The 20,129-nt window shown below is 49.5% G+C and overlaps 1 protein-coding gene across 1 annotated transcript in view; it reads right to left on the bottom strand.

Annotated features, from left to right (window-relative positions):
- LOC144802968 (uncharacterized) overlaps window positions 1-15,348 on the bottom strand; it is a 234,900-nt gene extending 219,552 nt beyond the window's left edge. The window contains exon 1 of the mRNA XM_078671838.1: window positions 15,215-15,348. The gene's annotated coding sequence lies outside the window, so the exon portion shown is untranslated. The remainder of the gene's footprint in view (window positions 1-15,214) is intronic.
- Between the last annotated feature and the right edge of the window lie 4,781 nt (window positions 15,349-20,129).

The following is a 20,129-nucleotide window of genomic DNA, read 5'->3' as shown; positions in this document are numbered from 1 at the left end:
ATGTAAAACCGAGTTTGCGGTCGATGTGTTGTCATGCCCATGCAATCTACTTTATGTAGGGAGCACTAAGCTCCAAGTTCACAAAAGAATATTACAATATTGGAGTAAGTGAGTGATAATGTGATAAATTTAAGAATGTCTGGATTGTGTCACAACAGAATTTTTATTGGGTAGCCAATCAAACATATTAAAAACAAGGTGTGCCGAATTCGCCACCACCCTCCTCCCGAGGCCCAGGATGTGAGGATCGCTCACATTAATAGTGCAAACCGGTTTTCTCAAATTGAGCTAACTATTTTTCTGTTTGCACGTTTTTCACTTTTTCACTCTCACGTCCTCAGGTTAGGGTGGACCTTAGTGCCCCCATATCGGCAAGGTATATTTCTTAGGTCCTGACGAATGCCTGGAAACTAAATCCATGATGGCAGAAACATGTTGACCTCACTTAAGAGGAAGCAGCTGAACAATTTATTTGGCTCCCTTCCCACACATTGTTCCTACACTCCTCACAATACAAAAAACCAGCTCCGTAGTAGTTCTGGCGTCGAAGCACACCGGGGAGGCATTCGGCCTCTACTAGTGGGGCCCAATGACGAAGCATGTCACCAACCAGGTTGGTGAGTGAGGGCCTTCTATATAAATCTAAACAAGATTTATGTATCTTTGTCCATGCTCCCCTCTCTTTTTCTCCTTTTTTTGTAAAATATATTTTTATTGTATTTATTCAGAGGAAAAAGGGGAAGGGAGGAAAGGGGGAAAGAAAGGGAATAGGCGACAACCCCGCCACAAATCCCACACAGGGGAGTGTAATAAGCTGTAACGAAAATGCTGTAAGCAGTCCACGATAGTACACGCTACATCAGGTACGGACAGACACAACGCTCGTGCCTTCCCAATGGACCAAAGAAACCCTGTCCAGAAGCAATCAAGGAAAGGTGCTTGAAGCCATAGCAGTGCCTAGGCACCAAGTGAAGCAGAGTCGCAACAATAAACAGTAACCAAAAAAAAAACCCAACTGGATCTCCCCCCCACCCCTCCCCGGTGGTGACGACACAGCCATGCTCCCACATATCCCGGAGGCAGGACACACAAACCAATCATACTTGGAACAAGTGCAAAGCTCGTAGCGTGGGCGGGCATACAGCAGACGGGAGTCCAGATGACAAAAAGCGGACTAGTGGACCCCATCGAAAGTGGAAATTCTTAAAGTCCCCCAGGAAGATGTCCGACATTCTCTCCATGCTCAGAAGGCCCCACAACCTCGAGTGCCACAATGATACAGCCGGTGCTTGCGGCTTTTTCCACGCCGCCGCCAGGGTGAGCTTAGCCGCCCCGAGACATAGCCATTGAATACGCTTATCAGCCTTAGTCTGGTGTTCCAACAATGGGTCTCGAAGACCCAACAGGACATGAGCCACCGAGTCTGAGATCGGGTACCCCAGTATCTCCTTGATGTGGGAGAGAATCTCCGACCAGAAGGGGCGGATGATCGGGCAATCCCACCAAATATGGTGGAAATCACCCAACAGGCCACACCCTCTCCAGCAACGGTCCGATGACGTAGGAAAGATGCGATGGAGCCTGGAGGGGTACAGGTACCAATCATACATCGTTTTCAGATGGGCTTCCCGAAGGCTCACAGAGTGATTGTGTGCTGCCACATCCCTCCAGAGGTGTTTCCATTCCGTGTCAGAAATGTCCCGCTCCAAAATGCTCTCCCATCGTTCCATATATCGAGGGCGCGGAGCAATCGCCGTGCGCAGGAGCAGGCTGTATAAAAAAGAAATCGCTCCCCACATCGTCGAAGTGCGAAGTAAGAAGGATTCGAAGAGAGAGAGTGGACGAGTAGCCGCCTCACGCACCCCCTCTGTGGTCGCCCAGTGAAGCAGCTGGGCATGGCGATAGCTCTCTGTGGGTAATAGACCATAATCACGCATACAATTATGGAAGGTGAGGGGTACGTTCCCATGGAACAAGTGCGTAAGCGCCCGACATCCACCCTCGCGCCACTGGCGATAGGGACCCTCCTGAGCGGCCGGCGGAAAGGCCGGATTAAAGTGGATAGGGGTGAAGGGAGATGGGAAAGTGGTCCACCGATCGTCACCAGTGACCGTATCCCACACCTTTAAAAACGTGCTAGTGGGTGTGCTAATGTAAGCATTCTTTGGGCGATCTATCTTAGGCTTCCACGCCAGGTCCCAGATAGACCTACCTGCCACTGCCCGGTCCATATGTAGCCAATGCTTCTCAGAGAGCTGCTGGGTCCACTCCACTATCACCCGCAGCTGCGCGGCCTTGTAATACAGTAGCATGTCCGGGAGTCCAACTCCCCCCTCCTCCCTAGGCCGACGAAGCGTCGTAAAGGGTATCCGAGCCCGGCCCCCCTGCCAAACAAACTTCAGCATCATCGTCTTCAGGCGGCGAAAGAAATCCGCGTCCAAAGGTATAGGTAGGGCCTGGAAAAGGTAAAGGAACTTGGGGAGGAGGACCATTTTAAGCGCATGTATCCGACCGAGCCACGAAAGGAACTTTGGCTTCCACCGGTCAAGGTCATTGCGCACCGAGGCCAACAGGGGGGGGAAATTCGCCGCAAAGAGGGAGCCCACAGTTGGCGTGAGGCGTACCCCCAGGTACAGTAAGGACGAGGGGGTCCAAGACAAAGTCGTCATCACGCGTAGTCGGTCTACCTCCGCTGAGGAGAGGGTCAAATTCAGGACATGCGACTTGTCAAAGTTGACTCGAAATCCCGCCACTGCTTCAAACCTGGATAGCTCCTCATGGACAGGCGGCAGGGTCTGAGCGGGGTCACCTAAAGACAGCAGGACATCGTCTGCAAAAAGAGAGATTTTGTGTTGCTCCCCTGTGAAGGGTATGCCTTTGATGCGGTCATTCTCCCGAATCGCTAATGCCAGAGGTTCAATACTCAAGGCAAAGAGGAGAGGGGAAAGAGGGCACCCCTGCCTCGTACCTCTAGAGTGGGGGAAGGCAGCCGATCGGTGCCCGTTAATCAGTACCCTCGAGGTAGGACGATGGAAATTAGCCTGCAGCATTGTTAGGAATTGGTGGGAGAATCCGAAAGCAGTCAGGGTGCGGAACAAGAACCCCCAATCGACTCGGTCAAAGGCCTTTTCAGCATCCAGACCTACCAACACTGCAGGAATCCGGAACCTAGAGACCTTCTCAATCAGGTGGATCACTCTCCGTAAGTTGTCGTGAGTCTGCCGTCCCTTAATGAAACCAGATTGGTCCGGATGTATAAGGGCCGGCATCAGATCTTGCAACCGGCGGGCGACGAGAGAGGAATACAGCTTGGCATCCACATTTAATAAGGCTATTGGGCGGTACGAAGTACAGCTGGAGGGATCCTTCCCCGATTTGGGGATCACAGATATCAGGGCCTCAGCCATAGTGCCCGTGGTCTCCCCGGCTGTCGCCATGCTATTGAAAAGGGAGACCAGGCAGTCGACAAGTTCCGAGGCAAACGACTGGTAAAAATAAGCCGTGTACCCATCAGGCCCCGGGGCTTTATTGGGTTTCAGGGCCTTGATCGCTTCAAGGACTTCCTCCCTAGTAAAGGGGGCAGCCAATTGGTCATTGCTGACGGCAGAGACCTGTGGGAGGGGGAGGCCGGATAAAAAGGCGTCTTGCGCCTCCGCATCTAGAGAATCGCCTGTATAAAGCGTCTCGTAGAACCGCCCAAAAATATCCGCCTTATCCCCGTCCCGATGATGAATCGTGCCTCCCGGGTCCCGGATTCCCCCTATATATTCCCTCTCCCTTTTTTCTCGAAGCTGGCGAGCCAGATGGCGGCCCACCTTGTTCCCCTGAGCATACGAACCCCGGCGCAACCACAAGAGGGTTAGTTCAGAGCGGTTGGCGTAATGCGCCTTCAACTTCCCCCTAATAGCCGTCAGAGGTCGGAGTGTAATGCGAGAAGGAGTCAGTTTGTGGGCCCGCTCAAGTCTCTCAAGCTCAGCCTCCAAGGTCTCTCTCTCCTCCCTACGCAGGCGATTAAGAGCTGCATTAAGCCCTATGCAGGTGCCCCTCAGTGAGGCCTTACAAGCATCCCAGGTATTAAACACTGAGGTCTCCGAGCTCGGGTTAAGCGTCAAGAACTCCCTAATGGCTTTCCTGAGTTCCTTACAGGATGCCTCATCACGCACCAAAGCCGCCGGAAAGTACCACTTCCGATACCCATCCCCCCTCACTGACCACTGAAGCTGGAGTGTCAAGAGGCCATGATCTGAGACAGAGAGAGGAAAGATCGTAGAGGCTCGGACATCTCCCCTAAGGGCCTGATTCACAAAAATATGGTCAATGCGTGAGTAGGTGTGGTGCACATGAGAAAAAAACGTGTAGTCCCTGGACTGCATATTCACCGCACGCCACCCATCTAGAAGACCCAGCTCCTCCATCCTTTGCTTAGTCACAGCAGAGAATACACCAGAGTCCGACCTCTGGGCACGGGAGCTATCCACAACCTGATCCCATACCATATTAAAGTCCCCCATAACCACCAGATGACCCTCGACGAAGGCCCCCACCGCATCCAACAGTCCCTGAAGAAAATTATTTTGCTGGGCATTCGGCACATACACCACTACAAACGTACACAAGCGCCCATGAAGCACCCCTTTAACCATCAGCCACCTGCCATCCTTATCGCTATTCACTCCTAGAGGCTGGAACTGTATAGAGGACCTAAACAGAAGGGCCACCCCTCTATGCTTAGTAGAAGCGGAAGACCTGTATATGAGGGGGAATTGCTTATGTCGGAGCCGGAGCTCATCCCTAAGGGCCAGGTGGGTCTCCTGGAGTCCCACTACATCTAATTGGTGATCCAAGAGGTACTTCCACAATTTCAGGCGCTTCTGCGGCGAGTTAAGGCCTTTTATATTCCAGGTACCCAAACTAATAGGCATGTGGGTAGTTCAAGCCTCCCAGCTCTCCAGCAGCTAAATCCAGTAAACCCTCTTCCTCTCGGTAATCCCCCTTTCCAGACACCTCCCAGGCCCAGGAAGTCTCCTCTCACACCAGCCCAGACACGCACAACCGACCACCCGTCGTCACCACCCCTCCCCCCATCCCCCAGCCCCCATCCACCCAACAGCACCCCTCCTTTCCCCATTCTGCCCCCCACCTACCCCTCAACTCTCCAACTACCCAAAACACCAACAGAATGAGTCCCAAGGTGGACAGTCCCCGTAGAAAGTCTCCCATGGGGCGTAGTCGGAGACCCAAGAACGAGTCTCCCAGGGCCAAAGACCGGGGTGTCTTCTCGGAAAGTACATTCATCGCCCCGTTACCTGTAGGTGCGTGCCCCTCCGGCACCAAGGCAAGCAAGACGAAGATCAGGCCGCCCCAGAGCTCTGCTGCGACGGCGGAAGCGTGGCGGAGGCCACAGCATTTCCTCGTCCCTGAAGGCTAGTCGCGCGGTCGGGCCTCCTGCGATTCTCCGGGCCCACCCTGTGCCAGGACGATGAACGGCGCCTTCTCCGCGGTGAGGAGCTCCGACGGTCGGGTGTCGGGGTCTCATCCTCAAGACCCAACAGCTCTTTCGCTTCCCGGAGAGAGCGAATCTGAGCCAACCTGTTCTGCCATCGAAAGATGATCCGGAAAGGGTGCCCCCAGGAATAGGAGACATTGTGCTCTCGGAGGTAGGTAGTGACAGGACGGAACTCGCGCCTCTTCTGGAGCGTCGTCGCGGCCAAGTCCTGGTAAAGCTGAGGGCGATGATCTCTAAATTGTAGGGACGGTATGTCTCGCGCCTTCCTCAGAATCCTTTCCTTGACCTGGAAGTCGAGGACACACACCAGTATATCTGGGGGGGGACTTCCGTTCCGCCGGGGCAGGCCCACTCTATGAACCCGATCCATTCTGATCTCCTGCACGTCTTCCTCACCCAGAATCTGAAGAAAGAGCGCCTGCACATATTCCCGGAGATCCCCCGCCTCACCGTCCCAGGGAACCGCCCGAATGCGAATGTTGTTCCGGCGGGAACGGTTCTCCAGGTCTTCCGCATGGGCCTGCAAGTCTATATTCTGTTCCATCAGGGGGAGCACATCCTGCTGCAGCAAGTGCACATCATTGGCCATGCTAAGGTCGTGATCTTCTAGGGTGGCCACTCTTTCCCCAATGCCGTCGACGTCCCGCCGCACCTCGCGAAGATCCGACGTCAGCTGGGCGCGAAGCTCCGATATATCATCTTTGATGGAGGTAAAAAGTTCCTTCATGAAGGCCTTAGTTGCGGGGCCTCATCGTCAGATCTCCCCGATGATGAACTCTGACCAGGGGAGGCCGGGGCCTGAGAGTTCTTGGCAGCCCCCTCCTTCCCAGCCTTCACTCTGCGGGGATTATTGGCCATCTCTGCTCCAGTGCCTTGCTCCCAAGAGTCGGAAGAGCGTCCCGCAGAAGGATAGAGGACAGGCAGGGCGATCACAAGTGCGCCAGTTGTCTCTCACCGCTCCAAGATCCCAAGGCAGTCTCAAGGCGGCCACTACAGGAATGCTGCAGTCGCTGGGCAAGCCGGTGCCACCACCTCGATCTCACTCCGTGCACCCAAAGCCCCAGCCGCAGCAACTAGCTCCAAATGTGCCCTCACCGCAGGTAGGTCCACAACAGTAAGGGAAGCCCCCGCAGCTCCAGCTCCCACCGCAACGCCCGCAGCTATCCACAACCTCAGCTGCGCTGATCGCTCGGGGGGTCCACCTCTCCCCTCCCTGCCCCTCAGGTTCAGTCTCGTAAACCAGTCCCCAACACGCAGGGGGGGCCACACCGGAGCTGTATGGTCAACCCGGAGCCTCCCCAGGGCTCTCAGCGACTGTTCACCCAAGTGATGGGTCCACTGCTCATCCGCCACCTCACCGCTATGTCTCTCACCTCAAGGGGCCCCACAGTCGCGACGTCCCACGTCTTCGCCGCGATCTTCAGGCCTCAGGTCCGGCCCGCCACACCTCGTGGGCCCCAGACGAGGGACCCGACTCAGCCAATGATCATGGGGGGGCCCACCACAGTCCCCACAGGCCGCCACCACCACTCTCCGCAAATCGGGGGGTCCGGACGAGGCCCCCGGCAGCAGGTCCGCACGTCCGGCAGCAAGGCCTCAGACCCCGGCCTCGAGTGCGCCGACAGCCGTAGCGCAATGCCGGGTGCTTGGCCAGGAGGCTCCGCCCCCTCCCCGGCGCCGAGACTGATGCGCCGAGCCGGCCTCCTCTCGTCTCCGCTGGTACCCCTCCACTCCGTGGCTCCCACACAGAGGGCCGGCTCCCAGAGCAGCGCTTACCGCCTCGCGGACCAGGCCTCAGACCCCGACCTCAAGTAGGCCGCCGGTAGCGCTGCTGGTCCGCCGCTCGCGGGCAATAGGCTCCGCCTCCTCTCGGGGCTCAGGTCCACTGCTTCGGCTCGGTCCGACCTCGCCACCACTCAGCCCCCGTAGTGCCCCTCACTAGATTAGGCGCCACCGGCCTCCATTGTCCGCTGGGTATCCCCGGGCTCCTCAAGCTCCTCCCGGCGCCTCAGCTCACAGCGCCGCAGGGCCGCTAGAACTGCGGCCAGCCCCGATCCCCGGCCTCGGGTACCAGGAGCGACAAAGTTCACACCACCGCCGGCCACCGCTCTTAGAAGGCTCCGGAGCGACCCACAGCCCAGAGGAGCCCCTGGGGTCAACGCTGGTCAAGGCTATGCAGGGCCCGGGGCCGGAGGGGACAAGAAGCACGTCCTACTCCGTCGCCATCTTGGCCACGCCCCCTTTCCCTCCTTTTTTATGCTGTTTGCAGTAGTCACACTCTTTTGTTTTTTATACTAAATTCATTATGTGACTTTTATATTAGGATTTTGTAACAACTTCCTTGAGAGAAATACACATTGGATTTTAGAAAATTGTGGATTTTATCGATATATTTATTATTTATGGATGATCTAGTGATCTTTTATATACATATTTATTGGTTACATATATGAATATTTAAGCATATTTTATCTACTATAGATTGTATTACATTGCTTATATAATATTTAATATTTATGTATTCAATTATGTATGTGTGTAGGGCTCAAGGTCTATCCAGTGATATCATGGGGATATTTTATCTCCACTCTTTGATAATGACCACTAATACCATTACCAGCTTACAATTTCTATATTAACCCCTTCCATGCTCATGACGGAACGGTTCCGTCATCAGCGTCGGTGCTCCAGTGCTGATGACGGAACATTTCCGTCATGAGCCAATACGGTTTTAAACCCTTTAGCACTTCAGCGAAATTCGCGCAGCACTGAAGGGGTTAAAGCTTTCTGGTATTCATACCGATATTCTAATCAGTTGCTACCTTTACTTGTGGTACATAACTATTTACTATTTTTATGAGACCATTACACTATATATTATTGCACTTGCACTTTATTGAATCCTTTGAGCCTATTATGTTTGACCTAAGGATTACTGGGGCTCCAGTAACCCACATATCTCTAATATAGCTTACGTTATTTGACAGTAACAATCTATGTGTATTAACGGTGACTTAATGTCCATATGAATCTCCTTGTTGGCATTACTGCTCGCTAAGAAAACTTTCTGTATATATTTTAAATTCATTTTGCACTTATTTTGCACAAATAATTGTCTTTTGCACTTTGGCTTATCTATTGAGATGTATATAGAGTGAACACACCATTGATGGTGTAAGAATTTAAATTTTAAATGTTATGTTACACTTTTAAAATTTCATTAACAGAGGCTTTGGTGTCATTTTTAGAAAATCGAACTTTACATGTCATGATGAGGAATGAAACGAGACCTGTAGTTCGTAGGAAGTCTGTTTTTCATATCAACTGACTTTGTATGCCTCCAACACCAATGATTACCTCAACATGCTTTACTATTTAAACCAATGTGTATGTTTGCACTGTGTCATGTGATCAAGGCCCGTGGGAAGGGCTGAAAGGCGTCATTTATAATTGCAGCTCAGTCTCTCTATGCAAGTTTACGATTGTTTCAATAAATGTATTGTGAACTTTATTTGTATCTTTCTTGTGTCTATCTTGGCATGCACAAGTAACCAACGAAAGGGGTAAGATCTCTTTCTATGATTTCCTTGGGAATCCGAGTGTCATGTGTAGGAGAGTAGGGTCTGCTATCCTATGGTTTTTGCTTTTGGCTTCACTGGTTTATGACTTAATGTGGCTGTGGGCCTGCTAATCAGACCCACAGCCTGCTGTTCTCTCTCTAAATTAATGCCAATGCACACTAGGTGCATTACGATTTGGAACTGGTTCACCTTATTGGCCCCTGTAACAGTGTACCCCCGGTACCCAGGGCATAGGTGTTTCCAAGGCCTACCAGGGGCTTCAGCATGTATTATGCCACCCCTGGCCTGGCCTCCATATTTGACACAACTGGCTGATCACTCAGCTGGGGTAAGTTGATGTAATCACCCCTTACTTAGGTATAGTATGTCTATATCTAACTTAAAATGGACACATATGTTCCTATCAGCCACTCCTATGGAAGGCCTCATCAATCCTGGAGGCAGAGTGCTTGGAAATATGTGAGATGGTGCTCTAGCATGAGCTGAGCCTGTCTGCAGCTTTCGGAACCACGTCCTTTAGCTGTTCCATGATACTGCCATACCATATACTCTTAAGTGCATTATGAACCTCGCGGTTAAATGCTATCTTTGGTTTGGCTTTATCAAAACATGTCGAGTAAGGTGTCATACGAATTGGAATACTACCCCCTCGCCAATTCTGGTGATGGGGGTAGCATTCCACCCTTCTAGAGGGACACGACATGTACATAACCTGATACCCGGGTAAAGTTAAACATGAGCCTCAGCATCACAAAATGGATGCTGCCACCACAGACACAAGTCTGACCTCCTGCTGCTGGGAGTCCTTCCAGCGAGGGAGGCTTGGACAAAGGGTTTCCTGCCTTGGGAGGTGGTAGCACCACCCCAGACAGGATTTTGTGTATTGGGTAGGACAGGGCTGAATAGAATGAGACATGCCTGGGACACACAAGGTGTCCCTGTGCATAAGCCAGTCCAAACCGGTGCTGGGGATTCCCAGCCCCAGTCTTGGCGCGGAGATGGACAATGGAAAGGGGGTGTAACCACCCCCCTTCCTGGTCCCACCCAGAGGAGGGACCTAGCAGGTAATCCCACCCCTAGATTTGGAATAAGAGTAGGAGCTGTGTCTCAAGACTTCAGATCATCCTGAACTCGACTTGAAACTAAGAAGAAAACTGGACTTCGACATTCTGCTGCATAGAAGACTGAAGAGAATCTCCCTTGTGGCCAAGGAGTGACCACCTTGTGAATAAAGGCACCAACTAGCAACTCGACGTCTGCTTTGCCGCCGCCTCCCGCCCGAGCCCGAGCCCAGAGCCCGACAAGACCTGGATTCCCAGACATCTCACAGAAGAGACCCGTGGAGGCATCGAGAGACGTGGGACCGGCCATCTTGAAAGACCCCCGAGAAGCTGACTGCGCAGCACCCGAGGCTCCCTCAACGCTGTGCTTTGGGGTTTGAGAAGCCCCACCACCGAGCAGCATCTGCACCAAAGATCAGCCCCCCAGCATCTCCACGATCTGCGTGGGGCCCTTTTGCACTTTGCCACTCGACGCGTCATCCCGGTCGCTAGCCCGTTGGCTGGTGGCCATCTTGGCGACGAAATCTACAAACAACACCGCTGCTCTGGTTGCTCCAGACTGGCCCTCGATCCCCTGAAAAGGAGCACCCGCTCTGACCTTGCTGGTCCGAGTAACAAGCTTTTTTCACTTCCTGCGTGGCTTGCATTAGCCAAGGCCTGTTTGCTCCAATCAAGTTGCCGACACCGCCATCAGCTAGAGCCTTCGTGGGACAGCTCGTGACCGACTCCTGGACGTCCTCGACCTCTTCGTGTCCACGTGGCTGCGGAGACAAGCTACACCTCTCATCCCATGCCCCCTGAATGACGCAGCACGGTTGATTTTTGGACTACCTAGAAGGACCCATGCTTCCCCTCTGCTTCACAGGTTACACTGGCTCCCTGTGAAGCAGAGGGTTGAATTTAAAAGCTTGTGCATCTCCCATAAGGCCATTCATGGGCAGGCGCCTGCCTATATAAAAGAGAGGCTTGAAGTATATAATCCCAAGCGAGCTCTACGATCCGCCAATTCTTTACTGCTATCATGCCCGCGTTTTAAAATGGCGACCAAAGGTGGTAGATCCTTTTCAGTCTAAGCCTCTACCATTTGGAATAAGCTACCGGAGGTCCTCCGTAAAGAACCTGATCTTTTCCGTTTTAGGAAACGTCTGAAGACATTGCTCTTCAGGGACGCCTTTGCATCCCTGTAAGATTGGTCGGTAATCTGTACTCTTCATCATTCTTTTCCTGTTGCTGTATTCTGTCAAAAGCGCCTTGAGACCGGTCGGTGATTTGGCGCGATATAAAACTCAGATACAAATACAAATACAAATACACCTGTTTGCACCCGACATCGCCTGGTTCCATCCTGGTTCCACGGTAGTCACTGGCTAGTGACTTTGAACATTGTCCCCTCTGCTTTCAGGTCTTCACTTCTTCAGATCCACCCTTGGATCCACCGGAACTCTCCTCGACGACCCGCCTCAAGCATCTTCATCTCCAGGCACCATCGACCTGCGTGACGAAACGCGACACTACTTCGCACCTGTGCACCCGCTTCCTGTGGGTGAGGTAACTCAGCAACGCCGGTGTTCCTACACTGGTACACACCTCTAGTGCCTAGGTCTAAAGTGTTGTCCTTCTAGGTCAGTCGGAAGGTTCCTAAAACAGTAACTTTATAACTTTTACGAACCATTGACATTACATTGGTGCATGCGTGTGCTTTAAGCGCTGCACCCGAGTCCCGCGGGCCATTCCCGACTTCTTCACTGTTAGTCCCGAACAGCTCCAGCGATTCCGCAGGCCTTAGGCCTATTTCCTTTTCGATTGGTGGTCCTTATACCACTATTTTAGTATATGGTTTAGGTGGCCCCTAGGGCTCATCCATATTGTGCAACTTTTGTATATTTAAACTGTGTTTTGTTTTAACGCATTTGCTTCTGTGCTCCTAAAGAGTATAGGGATATTTGTAGTAAATAAATATATATATATTTTCTACATATATATCTGTGTGGTGTCCTTTCATTTGGTATTCAAGGGGATTGTGTATGGTAAAACAGCTTGCTTCACATGCCTTTACAGAGTTTAGCCTAAGAATGCTTTGTCCATGCTACCACTAGGATAGCTGGTCTATAAGGTTGACTTACAACCAATCATCATAAGGGTTGCTTGGCATGGTACAAGGTGATCACTAGAACTAGTGAGCATCATATACCAGGCCAACTTCTCACATCATGTTTGCCATAATCACCTGCCATCCCAGAAGGGTTAGGTGTTCAGGTGAGGCACTATGAGCTAGTCAGGAATCTGGCCAACAGTCTCTGATGGTGTAGATGGACTCAGTCCCTACATTCTGAAGTCCTGTTGTCCTAATACGCAGTCCTATCTTTTCTAAGTAGGAGCTGTATAACATGTTAGGCCTCTGCAATTTGGCCAACATACTTAAGCTCGGTCAGAATGGTATCTTTCAGCCATCACCCTGATCAGATCTCTGTATACAAATTTGTATCTACATAGATGGAGCTAGAAAGGCTGTTGGGAGAGGGACACCAAATAAATGAGAGAACCTATACCAAGGAGCAGCCTTCTTAGGAGGGTGAATAGCTATGAGCAGTCTGTGTGGTACATTATTAAGACCTTATATAGTACCAGAAGTAAGTCTTGCTGAGCCCGACAGCTGAGAAGATTAATTGCTCTGACCTATGCTACATGCCTAGGTACATGGTGTATGGGAAAAAGGTTGTAGTGTTAAGGAGATGACAATGAAACACAATAACTTTACTCAGGGATAGATATACGCATGCTTGGACGGACTGATCCTACTTCATGTTTTTCTCATTAAATTAGCTGAGACTGGATTTTCACAGATATTCTTGCGCAGAAACAAATGATTGAAGTAAGAATCATGCAGAGGCACCTGTTCATGTACTTACACAACTGCACAGGAAGCTAAAACTATCAGCAACTACAACAGCAAGTAAACACATACACACATGAAGAGGAACAGTGGGATTTCTGCTACGGCGCACATGCAGCTACCTGTAAACCACCAGCAATCAGGATGAAATCTCATGAGGGATTAGTGTTTTTGCCTATCATGAGATTTTGTGATAGCTGTTTTATAAAGTGCAAATGCCGGGACATGGTTTTGTTTCAACAGTAAACGCCCTCTTAGTGTGAGCACAAAGCGCTGTAGAGTGTACAGATCACCTCCACTCGTAAACACCCTCTTGGTGTGAGTAATAATTAACCCCGGGCAGGTAACTTCGCTACGCCAGTGCAGATTTGCCTACTCCATGCTCCGCTGCGAACGCGGAGGTAGGCAAAACTCCGGCTCCGTGGCTAAGCAGAGTTAGCCAGCCCCACACCCGCAAGACGTACAACGTAGGATTTTTTCATAGAAGAAGGACGAGAGGAGCAGGAAGGAGAGAGGCCATGCAGGGGGTAGAGGCAGCCACACAGGTAAGTGCCTTTTTTAGAAAGATTTTTTTTTTTATTTGGGCGGAGCGAAGCCGAGCGGAGCTTCAGGGAGTTTTTTTCAAATTCCTTAAACCTTCGCGTAGAGGCACTACGCCAGCTATGCCCACCCATAGTAATAATCAGCGTGCCTTACAGATCGGCAAATATTTATAATTCAGCAAAACGCAGTGTGGTGTGCACAGATTTAAACCATTTTATTACTTCTCTCAGGACAGTAAAAAGCAGAGTAGTTTATACAGCTCTACATATAATCGTTAGTAAACACCCGTCATTGTGTTGTAAAAAGGCAGTGCAGTGCAGTTTTCCCCTGTAAATGCCTCTCGTAGTGTAATAAAGAGCAACGCGCTGTACACAATTTCCTCCTGTTAATGCCCCTCACGGTCTAGGTAAAAGTAGTGCAGTGATTACAGATTTTCTCTGTAACAGAACCTCACAGTATCAGCAAACAGCAGTTGAGTGAGTACAGATTTACTCTTTTGCAAGCATCGTTCATTCTGCTGTAACATGGATTTCCTCCTGTGCCTGTAAACACCCCTTCTTATGCTGAGAAAAAAAAGCACCGCCCCTCATAATATAGGAAATAATAACTCTTTAAACACTCCTCGTAATGTAGGAAAAAGCAGTGCAGTATGGACAGATTTCTCATAGTGTGAGCAAAAGGTCATGCATTATGCACAGATTATCTTCCCCGTGTAGTGCAGAGTTACTACATGCTATAAACACTCCTCTTGGTGTAGTGAAAAGCAGAGCACTGAGCATCAATTTCTGCTTTCATGGTAGAGTTAAAAGCAGTGCAGTGTGCCCAGATTTCTTCTGTCAATCCCCCATAAAGTTCAGTAAAAAGGAGTGTTGTGTCCACAGATTCCTCACAGTGCAGAAAGGTACAGAGTAGCGTACTCAGATTACTCATAGTACAGTAAGATGAAGTGCAAGGTGCACATATTGCTCACAGTGCAGTAAGGTGTAGTGTGCTCAGATTCCTCTCTGCACAGTGAGATGCAGTGCAGCGTGCAAGGATCCCTCAGTGAAGTAAGATGCAGTGCACACAGATTTCTCACAGCACAGTAAGTCACAGCGCAGAATGCACACATTCCTCATACTACAGTACGATGCAGTGCACTGACATATTTCTCACAGTGTAATAAGACGCAGTGCACAGATTTCTCATAGTGCAGTAAGATGCAATGCAGTGCACAGGTTCCTTAGAGTGCAGTATGAAGCAGTGTGCAGAGATTCCTCATACTGCATTGAGATGCAGTGCAGTACACATATTTCTCATAGTGCAGTAAGATGCAATGCAGTGCACAGATCCCTTATAGTCCAGTATGAAGCAGTGCAGTGTGCACAGATCCCTTATAGTACAGTATGAAGCAGTGTACACAGATACCTCATAATGCGGTAAGATGAAGTGCAAAAGCACATATTTCTCATGGTAAAGTGAGATACAGTGCACAGATCCCCTCTAACTCAATTGATGACCACAAACACCCTCATGGCCGAGAGGAAAGCCCCCACAGAGGTCCCCGGATGGAAGAGCCCAGCTCAGCCCGGCTCCTGGCAGAGATTTCCGGCAATTATTCACACAGCAGAAGGTGCAGACACTCTCCTACCTGAGCAGACACTTCCAGGCGAAGCTCTCCTTCTCCTGGGGCTGAGGTGGGGCGGGTGCAGATTTGAGGTCTGGGGGGTCCTGCGAAGGTCTGAAAATGAAGAGAACAACACAGCGAGGCATAAGATCCTTCCACCTCTGTATAAGGCTGGACATACAAAGAAAGACCGGAAGTGATGTCAGCAACCGCCGCTGCAGCTGTCTCTACCGCTGCCGACCCGGAAAAGGAAATCCTTCGCTCGCTCATACAATGTGCTTGGTGTATTTCATCATTGGACGACGAGCGCCCTCGTGTGGCCGCTGACAGACCCTCTGGCTCCAGTCTCCAGGCCCTCGTGGGGCTCGCATTGGTCTCTATGAATTGGAACTGACAGGACTTGTGTTCCAATAAATATATGACGATGTCGACAGCTGCTCAAAGTAAACTAAACTGGACAGCATTTTTCAAATTTTCCTAAATCTGCATGTAATTCTTCAATATAGCTGCGTTTCTTCAAACAGCCTGCCGAAGCTTTACCAAAAATGAAGCTTTATATTTGTCTGCTGCTTTGTTGACCACCTCCAGCCCTACAAAGGTTCACTAATAAAACAAAGAAAGAAGTAGATTGTAGTCACAATAAATTTATACGACAGAACAATCAGGTTTGACTCACACAGAGATTTCTTACTCAGAGGAAGATATGATGAAAAGGAATAAAGTGTGCTGGGTCTGAAGAACGGAAGAGATATTTCCCCACAAGAAAGTGTTGAACTCCTTCCTATAGGTTTTTGTCGGGGTTACAACCTTTTGGTCATGTTTTAAGAATTTGTAATGGCCCGGACATGATTCTTCAAGAAGACTTTGTATAAAATTGTTTGTGTGAGAAAGTGATCCTTTTTGCCCAGTGGCGTAGCAAAGTCAGGTGGTAACCTTTGCGGAAAATCTCTTGTCCCCCCCGGCTTGACAAAATGGCAAAAATATGTATTTAAACACCACCGCACCCCCCTTCCTACGCCCGTTTTTGCCCTGACCACCCCCATTTTTTGACTGATACTGGTGTTAACTGATTCTGACTGTGCCCTGGGCTCTGCAAACCAAAAGGTATATGGTAAGTAGGGGGTAAATACAATTGTCTTGACAACCTACCTGTACGTCGCTAGTATATAGTAGGGCATGTAGGTTTAGAGGCCTTGCAGTTTTGAGGCACTTAAGTGTGCACGGCTCAGCCCTGCCAAGTACCACGCATCCGGGGTTAGTTAGACTAATGCATTTTAGTGCTGGTATCCTCATCACCGCACTATACCCAAGGTGCGCTAGGAGGAGCTGCAGCGAACATACAGCTGGTAAAATGGATATAGAGACAGGGTATCCGTGTTCAAGTTAGCAAAAGTGCACAATAAATTAACTCTGGCACCTAGGGAAAATTATTAAATCACCCACTACTAACTACATGCTGCAGGAACGTTTTCTGAGGAAAAACCATTGTGATCTTATCTGGTGTCTTGTCCCACCCCCTATTGTTCAACTCCGCCCTGATAAAGGTGTAGCCCCGGCTGGGGCAACACACCGAAATGCGCATTGGCGTTGTTCGTGAGGTGGCAGCTGGATTGTACCTAGCCCTACCCCCACCATCACGTTGATTTGCTCTATTCTGTCTTCTAACCATCTTGTGGCGTTTTGTACAGTTTTGAATTTTGAGTGTGCTGTGAAGTGTGTGATTGACGGATGGGTCTGCTTGATGAATTTTGGGAATACTTGAACATATGAATGGGATGTATGAAACAGGAGTGTGGGACTTGATATAGTGGAGCTTGTATTATTGAATTTTGATATGTTAATCAATACAATTTTGAGTATTTATTTATTGTTGAAATATTTGTTAAAACAATCAATAAAATCATTATATTTTTTGTAAATTTCTATTTGACTGACTATCCTTACACTTGATCTGCTCCGGTAATAGTGTTTCTATTCAAGGACCCCGTCCTGGGGCCTAGTTTAAAGATTTGGGGCAGGTACCCCTTTTAGCCTTTGGTGCTACTCTATTCCCCTGCATACCTGCCTCCATCCCATCAGGGGTCCCCCTTCTTAGTAGCGCTTGGTGGTCATAAACAATAAAAGACAGGCTGTCCGAAGCCACTTTTGGATAAGTGTGGGCGTGCCGCTTTGCTTATCGATCCAAAAGTTCTGGCGCTGTACAGGCAAACCAGTTCCCATCGGTGTGTGACAGTATCCCACGTGGTTGCGGGATGTTACCTGACAAGGCACCTGGCCCACTGCACTGACCACGCATACCCAGAGGCAGACAATGAGGTGGCGGCAGCTTTGCTTTTACTTGTCCGTGACCCACGCCAACACAGTGGTGCCTTTTTCATCTTTCGCGATGAGGAGGTAACACTCACTGACTGATAGGGTTGGTCCTGACAATTGGTCAGACTCAGAGCGGGCCACGCCGGAGGGCACAGATGTTGTTTACCAGTGCCAGGGAGAGCCATGTGATTGCTTTCTACAGTCCCTGCCAGCCTGCATTGAATCCATATATCTGCAGCAGAATGTATTATTTGATTATTCACATACTAGTGTGAGTGAGGAAACGAGAATAGAGCTGAAGCCTGTGTCACGCTGTCGAGTAGGACACAAGCATACTGTCCCCTGCTGCTGCAGCCTGTCGCCCCCTGAAGAACTTGAGCCCCTAGGTGTGTCTCAGCTGAAGATAAAGCTAGCAGGTGAAGGGCTCAAGCTGGAAGACGCAGCAGTCTGGCGAGTCAGGCACTCTCGGTCTAATGACTGCTCTGTCTTCATCTGCTGTCTACAGCATTTGCTTAAGCCTACTAGGCCATAATTCCTGATAGTTACAATGCACAGAGGCATGTTTTTCCAGTGACGGCAGAGAAAAGTGGTGGGGAAGGAGCGGGGCATGAGGGGAGCATGGGAGGGAGAACCCAGGGAAGAGAATTTAATAATTCGAATATTTTTGAAAAAGGAAAACGTATCTGCAGCTGCCGGCCGCCTAACGCATTAAGCCTCTGTCTTCCTGGTCCAAACAGCCACTGGGACTACATCACAGTCAGCTTGTGCAATCCCTGCATTGCTCTGCTCTATGAGAGAAGCGCGGGGATGGGCATCAGCAGGCTGGAAAAATGCTCCACTCAGGTCAGGGAGTCTGTGGGGTTTCTCCAGCCTCGCTGTTCATTTTAGCCGGGTTGGAGAAACCTAAGTGCGCATGTGCAGTTGGCCAGCCTGAGACGGCCGGCCAAACACACATGTGTGCTTAGAACTGCACATAGCACTCCTCCCAAGGCCCAGGCCCCAAGTGCACATAGCACTCCTCCCCACCCCTCCCCTCCCTGCTGCACGCTGGCTCAGCCAGCAACTGAAAAATAAACCAATGACATGATGTCGCCATTCTGCTGACCCGCCCCTGTGTTTTTCTTTATTTATATTTCAAGCTGGGAGCAGAGAAATAACGAGGGATGAATGCAGGTGGGTGGGTATTTTTGTGTGTCACACAGAGAATGATTAGTTTTTTTTTTTAAACCTTTATTAAAGGTAGAACAATTCATCCACAGCATAATACCTACATCCCTGGAAGTGCCAGTATTGCGATGTGATATGTCAAATGGTGTTAGAGGCGGGAAGGGGTTACACAGCAAGCCGCCTACAACCACATCGGGCCGGCCGCGTCAGTTGGAACAGGGAATCTTTTAAGAAGTATATAATTTTCTGTGAGCATGTGACTTCAAACAACAATTTATTAAAGATTACATTGCCACTATCATATTATGTGTACATTAGGCATGTGTGCATATTTTGCTGTATTTCGATCCTTAGAATGTAAAGTGGTGTAGCATGGTGACCCATGGTCTCCTGTGCTTCGTGTATTTCATACAGGGTGAGGGTTCCCTCTGTTTCAGTTTACTTCACTCTGTTGGGATGTTGTGGGGGGGGAGTTGTGGTGTAGTGTAGTTCCTATATCCCTAATAGGCTCTACGCATTGGAATAATATACACTATCGTTTTGACATAGGACTGAGGTCAGTTTTGACATAGGACTGAGGTCCGATGTCTATATCGAGTACATTAAACTTAATTACTTGTGTGTGCCAGCTAACTCAGAAGTCACTAAAAACGTTCTCGAATGAACAAGAATGGATTAGTTTCTGACAACCGCATAAACATGACAACTTTGTTTCCCTTAGAGTCGGAACAATATCTTCAGAGTCGTGGAAACAATAGATAACTGTTTCACCAAGTCAATCGTGCAACAGAGTTTGCATAGCAATAGATAGACGGGCATTTCAATAAAAAGGGATTTATGGAACAGTCTTATTACTCATGCAAGAGATAGGAACTGCTACAATCGTAAGACAGAATGCGAAGTATAACGCGTACAGCGTAAACAGTAATATAAAATAATACTGTAATAGCATGGTCTGTAGCTATGACATATATAAAGATAGATACATAAATAGCACAGGCTAAAATACTCAACTGGTGCTTCTAAAATAATCCTACCCCAGTGTACCTAACCTAAGTCTAGTACGAGGGAAAAGTAGGTGCTGTTTTAGCTATAGTTTAGTTGTGCCAAGAATTTCCAAAGGTTTCTCTAGGTACTAATCAGCTCCATACCTTAGAATTGAGAGAGGTTGGGATTTCTTTCCCGGGACTCGATCTCTAACACCCCGCAAAGTGAATCAGAAACACTGGAGCAAGATTCTCGGCAAGGAGGATGGCAGCGTCTGGTCAGTGCGGCAGTTGGGGACTTGACTTCCTTCTGGACTTGCTGTGGCGAGCCGCGTCTGGCAAGTAGGTAGTCGAACCGCACATAGATGTTCATGCATAATAAATGAGTTTTTGGAAAAATCAATATCCAAGCAAGGGGAAGTCCTAAAGGCTTAAGAGTCTGGTTTTCCAAGAACTTGTAATGACGTAGATGA

Source organism: Lissotriton helveticus, chromosome 1_2 (assembly GCF_964261635.1).
Source record: "Lissotriton helveticus chromosome 1_2, aLisHel1.1, whole genome shotgun sequence".
Lineage (NCBI taxonomy): Eukaryota > Metazoa > Chordata > Amphibia > Caudata > Salamandridae > Lissotriton > Lissotriton helveticus.
Note: the sequence above shows the minus strand (reverse complement) of the source record. Positions and strands in the feature narration are given on the sequence as shown.